This window comes from Brachycentrus maculatus, unplaced genomic scaffold, assembly GCF_059751285.1.
Source record: "Brachycentrus maculatus isolate JH-2025_06_01 unplaced genomic scaffold, ASM5975128v1 h1tg000409l, whole genome shotgun sequence".
Lineage (NCBI taxonomy): Eukaryota > Metazoa > Arthropoda > Insecta > Trichoptera > Brachycentridae > Brachycentrus > Brachycentrus maculatus.
In genome coordinates, this window is record NW_028281158.1 from 73,488 (window position 1) to 84,306 (window position 10,819).

At 31.7% G+C, this 10,819-nt stretch overlaps 3 non-coding genes across 3 annotated transcripts; 2 read left to right on the top strand and 1 right to left on the bottom strand.

The window, feature by feature from the left end:
- The first annotated feature begins 243 nt into the window (after window positions 1–243).
- On the top strand, window positions 244–317 carry TRNAT-AGU (transfer RNA threonine (anticodon AGU)). Its single transcript has one exon. It is a non-coding gene; the product is annotated as a tRNA-Thr (tRNA).
- An 8,828-nt stretch (window positions 318–9,145) lies between these two features.
- TRNAT-AGU (transfer RNA threonine (anticodon AGU)) lies at window positions 9,146–9,219 on the bottom strand. The gene has a single exon. It is a non-coding gene; the product is annotated as a tRNA-Thr (tRNA).
- A 184-nt stretch (window positions 9,220–9,403) lies between these two features.
- Window positions 9,404–9,477, top strand: TRNAT-AGU (transfer RNA threonine (anticodon AGU)). Its single transcript has one exon. It is a non-coding gene; the product is annotated as a tRNA-Thr (tRNA).
- The last annotated feature ends 1,342 nt before the right edge of the window (window positions 9,478–10,819 follow it).

Consider the following 10,819-nt stretch of genomic DNA (forward strand, 5'->3'; position numbering starts at 1 on the left):
TCATTAGGATCTAAAAGGAGAAGAAGAAGAAGCTTTGAAATTTGACACAACGTTGCATTTGGATTCGCACGCTATGCAATTTGTCACGAGCAAATGCTATTTTATGTCGATGTCAAAACTGTTAATGGATTTTTATACTAGTGATTTAGGTGTCGCCTTAGCTAATGCATAAAATGGTAATAAACAAGTCGTTAATATTATTTAAGGACATTTTATTTTGTTATTTTCAATAAATGCGTAACTGGTCCCGTGGCTTAGTTGGTCAAAGCGCCTGTCTAGTAAACAGGAGATCACGAGTTCGAATCTCGTCGGGACCTAGAACAATATTTTTTTGTGTTTATTCAGTGTTTGTTTTTTTTTCTTGAATATTTCTCGCATATACTTTGTGGCACATTTTACAAACTTTATAAAATAAAACAACTTTGTTTTTAACCACTTTTGATTGTTACAGTGTTTCCAACCAGTTTCGACAAGAACCTTGTCATCATAAGGGTTTATGTACTAATTCTAAAACATTGAAAAACTCAAAAGTTACTCACAGTTAGTTTGTTTTGTTTTTTTGACTAGGTACATACATCTATACAAATAAAAATAAAAATATCAATTTGTAACAAATCTTAATTTGTTGAAGTTTTAAACCGATCGCGATCAAATTTTAAACACACATACGATCACAACGTTTCCAATAAAATAACTAGTTAAATAACAGGTTTTTTAAATATTAAAATTATGTGTTCTTGCGTTTCCTAGTATGTTGACGATTCGGAGTCTTGCAAATATTTCAATAACGTTCTCTGCTTGGTATAAAAATCTTACTTAGATCAACCATAAATGCAACAGAGAATTCACACGTAAACAATATGTAAATTATATGATGTAAATATGATTTACAAAAAATTGAGTAGTTTGGTAGTCAATCATGGGTAGAATGGTGAACGTGACGTATGTATAAAATGACCACTTAAACCAGCCTATGTCGGATCATTAATACTCAGATTTCCAAATTTTGCCATCCATGTTGAGATCTTAAATTTTAGACACTGTTGGTTTTCTCTTAGATTTTCTTTGCTTCAATCGTTCTTAATTTATTTCAGCTGTTTGGATCATGGTTTTGAAAAATACTGGCCCTTAAAAAGGCTTTCATTTAGTGGTTTTCAAATGCAAAAAAGCTTGTATATTCGGATCTACCGAAAAAATACTGAAATCTTTAATTTGTAGTCCCACAAACTGGGGCCTAATTGGAAATGTTCAATTTGTTTTATCAAGCGAAGCGCAATTCTTTGAAGTCGCCCCGTGTAATGTTGACTTTCCACTTGAGTTTCATTAATGGGACACAAATAATACAAAAGGAAGGCCTCGCAAAAGGCACGTGAATGACTGTTACTTCGTTTCTCGTGTTAATGCCTTTATAGACGGCCTATTAGTTCAGTACTCGAACAGGGTGGAATATTATACACAAGAGGTGTTTGCCACTCAATTTAATTTACTGTATAAACGTATCCAAAAAATATATAATTCAAATGTAACTTTGTTTTAAAATCACTACAAATATTTTATTGTAACTAAATTATAATGTCTACCGGTTTCGAAGACATATTAGTTCAGTACTCGAACAGGGTTGAATATTATACACAAGAGTTTTTTGCCACTCAATTTAATTTACTGTATAAACGTATACAAATAATATAAAGTAAAAAGTAACTTTTTTTCAAAATCTCTATAAATATTGTATTATAATTAAATTGTAATGTCTACCGGTTTCGAAACCGTATAATTAAGTTATAATAAAATTTTTACAGTGATTTTAAAACAAAGTTACATTTTAATTTTTAATGTGGAAAATTGCAGAGTAAGTGCTTCAAAAATAAATTATATAAACAAATAATTTATAAAATATAATTTAAAAACTCCATTTGTCAATATTTTTTAGAAGATTTTTATAGTTACTGATTTTTTCAATACACTGGGAACATTTTTATTATATCAACAGTAAATTTAAATGGCATGTTTTCAGAATAAAGCTGACAGCAATAACATCTGAAAACTATGTATGTAATACAAGTTTAAACGTAATTGGATTCAGTCTCTTGAGTATTAAATGGTTTAACGGTCTGGATACTTCTATTACAAAACTAAAATAGCATTACGTAAAATAGACTTATTAAATAAAAACATTTCATTAGATAAGAGACAACAAATTGAAGCATCTTTTTCCAAACAACGTTTTTCCCACTTAAAAAATATATATTGACTACTATTTGTAGTACGAGTATAAGTATTGTTTCTTTATTTAAATGCATAACGTGAATTATGTTCTTTTTATTCAGACTGTGAAGTGAACGATTTAATTGTTGAACGTCAACATATATTATTGACATACATTTTGAGTGTGTCCAAATACTTGTTCACAAATCTATATTATCTCCAATTATAGGAGTTATATATCATATTATTTTTTAACATCTCATGAAAGATGAATAAAAATATAGAAATTTAGGCATTTACGGGGCTGACGACCGTCATAGGCTGGTTTAAGTGATCACTTTACACACGTGTAACATTCACCAATTCTGCCCATTATTGACAACCACACTACTCAAATTCTTGGACGATCTATATATATAAACCAAGTTCGAAATATTGTTTTTGAATCACCTTCACTAGAGACATCTATTGGTGAGATAATATTAGCTTTTTATTGAGCAGAAACTGTTTTATTAGTTTTAGTTTTCTTTACCTTCAAAATACTGCCCTTGTAAATGATAATATTTATTCTATCGCTAGTTGAGATAATAGAAGCGAATGCTAACTAACTAACTAACTAACCATCACGCCGCTTCCCCGCAGGGGTAGGCAGAGAGAATAGAGCGCCACACCACTCTGTCCTTGCAAACATTCTTCGCCTCTTCCACGTTCATGCATCTCCTCATACATACCCGCCGATTGTTACGACTCCTAACCTGACCACTTTCAAGTATTTGGCATACCTGATCGAATGCTAATAAGACTTTATTTTCTTGTCGCCATAACGTTATGGTGGCAAAAAAAGTCTTATTGCAACATATTTTAAATTTATATAAGATATATTTTTTTACCTTTCAATAAAATTTAATTTAAATCTTGTTAGTACAATTAAATAATAATTTATTTTGTGTTTTAAAAGAATTGATTAAAGACTTTGTGGTATGGTAATAAAACATTCTCCTTATAATACATTGTTCGAGTCCACTTTTGAAAATATTCCCATTGTAATTCATTTGTCGTCTTTCTCTATTTCAAAAATGTATTTTTAAAACAAATGTCAAATCATAATTATTCCATTTTAATGACCTGATGATGGAATAATTTTTCTAAACCGGTAGTCACAAATGAGTGTTTATAAAAGTGGTATTACACAAGGTTAACAATGGATGATAAAAAGAGTGTTTTAAATAATAATAATAATAAGTTATGGAACAGACATGAAATCTATGACTCAGTTGTCTATGGTGAGTTGGTGCTTGCTACGAGCTGCGTACTACGATTTCCACACAAATTTGAACGGGGGTCTTTTTGTACCCCCCTTTAGATCACGTGCTATTTTTGGATGATCAGTACGGGGTAAGCTAAATTTCAAAGGTTATATGCCGAAGACTTGGATTTATTATCCATTAGAGAGAAGGGCTCTTAGCTAAGAAAGTTAAGAAACTAATTTGACGATTGGAAAATAGCGCGGGTTGAGAATATAAATGCTCCCATATTGTTTTTGAAATGCTAATCGCGTTATTGGAAATACGTTAGTCGATATTGTTATGAAGAATTATTTAATTAAACCACATCCGCTCCCTAGATTTAGCATATTTAGTCCACAAACTGTCTCCAGGCTTTTCTATCGGCTGCCAGCTCCCTTGCGTCCTCCCAAGTCAGATCCGCGTCCTGAAGTTCTAACGAGAACTGCCGACGAATTGTCAGCAGTGTTGTTATGAAGAGGTGTAAGAAAAATAATTTATTAAAAAAATATATTTTTTTTTTTGTTGCAAATCAACATCTCAACATAGATGAAGAAGAATATGTTAACTGGGTATTTACGGGCTAGTGACATGACATAAGCTGGTAATTAGTGTATGACAGACTGTAAGACCTGTAAATACCCAGGATTCCATATTTTTCTTCACTATTGTTGAAATGTTAAAATTTTTATAAATAACTCCTTAGTGGAGAAATCCAGATTTGTGAGCACATATTTTAACACTTGATGTTAGCAAAATGTTACCAGGCTTTGACAGGTCATAAGCCTTACCTACGATAGACATCTATTGAGATGTCAACAATATTAATAAAATAAAAATACCTAAGTGGGAAACTTCCACATTACTAGCTTTTGAAAGGTCATAAACCCTTTAAATGCCCAGACTTCTATATTCCTCTTCATCTTTGTTAAGATATTTAAAAAAAAAGGAAAAATAACTCCAAGGAGGAGAAAACCTAGGTTTATGAACAAGTATTTGGACATACTCAAAAAATTGTGAAAAATCATTTTGTACTTATTTTTTTTTTTACAAAAATATTAAAAATATAAATATAAAACCTCTTTGGTCTACCTGTTTCGAGATGTACCCGTCTCTTCATCAGGACAATCACTACCACAGCATGCAAGCAATACTACCCTTCACTACCATAGCACTATTTACACACTTGAAACTACACAAAATGTTTAACACATGCGATTTTTGGTCAACCGAAGACCAACATGCACTAAAGGTTTCATCACAAACATGCGGTACGAGCCGAGGTTAAACATGCACCAAATTATTTTTCATCCTTTGCTGTCGATAAACTAGCTATATTGGGTTGTATCAATATTTGATGTAATAAGTAATTTTCTGAATTAAAATTACATCTTCAGGCCTACAAGATGACACTTGAAACACATGCTCAGGAGTGATCACCATTGCATAAGGCAATGTTCCGAAAACTTTTTCTATTCAAGGTACACCTACTAAGTTAAGAAATTTCAGAAGTGCATATTTACCATATCATGGTTATATATTTACCATGTAATTTATTTCACATGTTTCATATAGGTAATATTTTCACATTTTCATATAGGTAATATATTTCACATGTTTAATGTGAAATGGGAGCCTACTTAAATTAGTACAGGCAATTAAAATTTGGAGCAATTGTGTTATTTTCACGATTAAGAAGGCACAACACATTTTCTCTCCCAGTACATAACAATAATATGGCACACTTTAACTCCATTTCTAGGTTGTCTAATAATTTAGAAAATACTGATAATGTCACCATTGACATTTTAAATGATGGCACGGAGAAATACAAGAAGTATATTACCAGATTGGTGAAATCAATTTCAAATTGATTTCACCAATCTGGTGGAGTCTTGAATTTTGTACCTTATATATTAGGGGGTTGAATTAATTCCCGCCGTTTTTTGTAGTATTTTGAATTGAAAATATATTTTTTTTAAAGGTAAGAATTTATTAAAAGTATTGCCCTTCTTTCTCGACTACTTTGGCCCATCTTTCAGGAAGAAGTCGTATTCCCCTATAAAAGAAAACCTTGTCTTTTGAGGCAATCCAATTTTCAACCCATAACTCGACTTCTCGATAAATTTTGAAAATTTCTCCCAATAATCCATGCTGCATGGACCGAAACAGATGATTATCGGATGGTGCGACGTCAGGGGAGTAGGGCGGGTGTGACAGAATCTCCCAGCCAAAGGAGTTTATCTGTTCTTTTACCACTTTGGCAACATGCGGGCGCGCGTTGTCGAGCAGAATGAGATTCGACTCGTGCCTGGCTGCGTATTCTGGACGTTTTTCTTCAATTACTGTTTTCAGTTTGATCATTTGCTGCTTGTAAACCTCTGCTGTGACTGTTGGCCTGCTTTGAGAAGCTCGAAAAAAATTACACCCTGCTGATCCCACCAAATGCAAAGCATCGTTTTTGAGCTGTGAATGTTGCGTTTTGCAATGCTGGCTTCAGCAGGGAGTGGCTGACCTGGCTGGCAGATGACTTTGCGGCGTTTGGGGTTGTCGAAGAAGATCCACTTCTCATCGCTGGTGATGACGCGATGCGAAAAACCTTTTCTGTGATGCCGTTGCAAGAGTGAATCACACATGCAAAGTCGCCTTTCCATATCTCTCTCCTTCAGAGCATACGGGACCCAGTTTCCCTGCCGATTAACAAGGCCCATAGCCTTAATTTTGAGGCGGTTTGAGGCGGTTGAAAGTGTTTCGTGGGTGTTCAAGGCAGCGAGGGACAGGAAAACAAAAAAAACGAAAAGGAATCTATTTAAATCACAGAGAAATATTAAATTTTTATAAACGGCGAGAACTAATTCAACCCCCTATTAGCATAGTTTAATTACACTTTTTATTTTAACAATTATTTTTTTTTTCATTACTTTCAATTGTTATTACCTTTTTTCAAGCAAATTTCTATTCCTTATTTATGTATTTGACCTGCACCTTTATTGTTTCTGGAAGCTTGTTGTGTTCTCATCTAATTGATGAAAAACATTCAAACATTTTGTTTTGCACTGTAATTCATTTCATGTAATATGTTTTTCATTGTTTGTAAACCATAAATATATAAAATAAAATAAAACTAGACTTGTTCCGCGGCACACCAACTAATCACCACGGTACACCAGTGTGCCGCGGCACACACTTTGCGGGACAAAGGTATAAGGCATACCCTCAAAGAAGACGGGAACGTAGAAACTGATTATGTCCTCTCTCTAACATGATGGAGTAGGTACGTATTATAAATTCATACAAGGATTTCTCTGGTTAAACTAATGATCTGAGAATACAACCTCAATATGAAATATCCCTTCAAAGTATTCATAATACAAACATATTTATACCCAATGTTACCTTAAGTCTCAATATCAATGTTTGCCATGTCTATTTAGGATTACGTTTACATTGGGATATTGTTATGTATAAATATTATTATATTTGTTATAAACGATACTTGTAAGGGCGTATAATATATAGTTGTATATAATATCAGGGTGGATAGAAGGTAGAAGCGTAGGTTAACGTCGTGGGTGAGATTGATGAAAGGGAATGCCGAAAGATTGCAAGTTTATTTTGTTTATATAAAATGCGAACAAATTTACCTTGTTCAACCCAGTACTGATTTTTTTGTGCTGATAATAGCACTGCTATTTGAAGATAATTATATGAACATATAAAACGATGTCTTTGTGAAAATTTATATATTTTACTATCGTTATAGTAACAACAAAGATATTTTAGTACAAGAATTCAACTAGGATATTTTTGTATGCCTTAATTGGAAAACAAGTCGATTATGCACAAAAATGAGACATTAAATTTAAATTATAATTTTTTTTTTCTTCATTTATTCATACATAAGGATGCACACAACAGCAGGTTATTTATCGTGTGAGTTGACACAATATTTTATGAAAATAAAATGATTATTTAAAAATAATTATTCGAAATATTTATCATTTTGTATTTTCACTTTTTGATGAGAATATCTGTAATTATTGAAACAAGCCGCATTCACGTACTTTAAAAGAAGTTGTATAAAAGTTTTTTTTGGTTGATATTAAATTATCATAGAGTTAATGAGATAAAGTTAATACCATTTCAATAAATAACGTTTTAAGAAAAATTAAATGTTTAAAATTTGCATAACATTTATCTGATATAAGGTTTCAACACAAATTTAAAATATTTGAACTGTGGAAGATTAAAAAAACACATTTATTTATAACAAACTTATTTGAAATAAGAAAATAGCTTTTGTACAATTTAAATGTAAAAGTTGAATTTGTACTTTAAATCAAACACTTTGGGAAGCTTTTTTCCAAATCGGAAAAAATCTATCAACAAATTTCATTGCCAGCGAATGAAGAATTTCCAACATTTATTCCTTTAGACCGCACAAAGGGAGAATTCGGTCATTGATCGATAAAGCTTTCCTAGAACCAAGCGGGATTTTCAGACATCAAGTCGCGAAGTTTACCAAAAGACACAAACTAATCACAACAAGACACACGAGAAACAACTTTTAGTTTTCCGCAGATTTTCTTTAAAGGAGGAACGATTTTCCAATGCTTTCCGCATCGAATTTCTATAAATAAGTCAACGAAGACAAAAGGAAAGCATTTTGCACACTGGGAGTTTCCATTATCTTAGTTCAATCAATGCCAAAATATAATTCTACGAAATTGCTTTCTTAATACCACAAACCAGTTTAGCCTCAATAATAAATAAAGGTGTATACTTTATTAATTTAATCGTATATTTACCATTTTTAATTAATGTTTTACTTAGTATATTTACCACTTACAACATTTTGAGTGTGTCCAAATACCTGTTCACAAATCTAGATTATCTTCAATTAAAGAAGTTATTATTATTAAATAATAACAATAATAATGACATGACTTCCATATTCTACTTCATCAATGTTAAGATGTCAAAAAATATTTATCACTTTGTGGGAGGTAATATAGGTACATATTTACAATACTAGATTATTACCACTTTTTATGAAAGTCTATTGTGACACGTGTGTCGGTGCACTTAGCATTGAAACACGTGTCACAATAGTTTTTTAAAAAAAGAGGTGAAACCACATTAAATATACTCATTAAATATAATCATTAATTATTTTCTTAATTTTGTATTTATATATTCAAATTATTTCTTTAGCCAATATTTAAACCAACAAATTAGAATTTTTAAAGCATTTTAATTTTTGCGATATGGTAATATAAAATTCTTCTTATCATTCATCGTCCGTTTTGTATAAAACCACCTAAAACATTTGTGACTGGTATTCTAAAAAGTGAATGATGAATAATGATAGGGAGAGTGCTACATAACCAAATTTTCGTTCTCCTATTTCAAAACTACAAATAACGTTGTGTAAAATCACTTTATAAAGGAATTTTAGGCAAATACATCATTCAAATCGTAAGTATTTTTTAATCTGTAAGTATTAATTGTTTAAAATGCGGTTTAAAAAATGAAATTAAAAACATACAGTTAAATTAACTCAATCATTTTATGAGGCATACAAGCATGAAGATTTTTTGTTAAATTTTAATTTAAAAAAATATTATCATGAGAATAAATAATAAAAAAAAGTATTTAGGTCCCGACGAGATTCGAACTCGTGATCTCCTGTTTACTAGACAGGCGCTTTGACCAACTAAGCCACGGGACCGATGTTATTCTTTACAGCATATGCATTTTTCTATCGTTTAACTGTTAATGGTTTACTTTATTCCTTAGTATACGTATTATAATGTTTATTGTCACGTAACCGCCTTAAACAATGCATAAAACGGCTGTTAAATTCGCTGTCAATGCTAATTTATGAATATATTAGTTTCAGTAAATTAGTAACTGGTCCCGTGGCTTAGTTGGTCAAAGCGCCTGTCTAGTAAACAGGAGATCACGAGTTCGAATCTCGTCGGGACCTTGATTTGTTTTTTACATAGTCATCTCTCTTCTTCATTTATGTTCACTCCTTATATGGAGCATAAGGCAACTACAAGTCGTCTCTAAGCCATCCTGACATGCACTATTTTCTTGGCTTTCTTCCAGGTCAGTCCTACGTCCAAAGTTTCGCTGAGTGCAGTCGGTGAATGGCCGTCAGAGGTTTGGATACTCAGGGTTGGAAGAAGAGACATTAAGGGTCGATGCTCTCAGATGGCATTCTCAGGATGTGTCCCAATCATGTCGATCTTCTCCTTTTAAGGATTTCTGATATAAAAGACTGCTGCGTTCATTTCCTTACGTCCTCATTCCTGATGAAGTCATACTGTCTTACACCCAGTATTCGCACTATTTTAAATATTTTACACCTATTTTTTTCATTAATTTCATCGTTCATTTATGATGATTGTTGTTTTTCTTTCATTTCCACGAGATCAAGGGACAAAACTTACGCAAACTCCATAAGCACGGGTATACAACCCTAAGTGACGTAATGTTTGATGATATTCTTAATTTTTCCAATAATTATTTCTTAATTTCAGTTTCCCTTATGGCAACAATGTTATCTTTACCTACTGTATTTCTTTACCAACGTCGTTCATACTAAACTTTATATACTATACGAACTACCTTAATATTTTTTTAAAATATAACTTGTATTATTTTTGAGTTAATTTTTTTTATTAAGGTCTTTTAATAGCAATCTTGTTATACCATTGAACGGTGTTAAGTGGTCATATTTTGACTCAATTTTCTTTTTTTTTGTTATTCTGAAAAATTAAAGTACAACTATGTAAGTACATAAAAAATTAAGATATTTGTATGGTATATAATATTTTGGTATTTTATTTATATATGGTATATGGTATGATCAAATTATATTAATTTTCAATTTCAATATAAATAAAAAAATTACATGTTAAAATCACTATTTCTAAAAATATATTGTGACACGTGTTTTGATGCGGAATGCATCAAAACATGAGCCATAATAGATTTTAATACTATTTCTCAAAATCTATATCGGATCCCTTATATCGGAAGTCCTTAAAATTAAAGATGGACATGATCGCGACACTTCCTGAGAATGCCGCCTGAGAACATTAATCTCTTTTGTCTCTTCTTTTTATCCCGAGGATTTAGAGGGCTGACGAACATTCAACGACTGTACTCAGTGAATTTTTGGGACGCAGGAGTGACCTAAGACTAAGCAAAAAAAAATGGTGCGTCGCAATATTACTAGGAAACGACTTATGGTTGCCATATCCTCAAACTATAAAGTGAGCATGGATGCGGAAGAGAAGAAGATTTAAAAAAAAAATCAA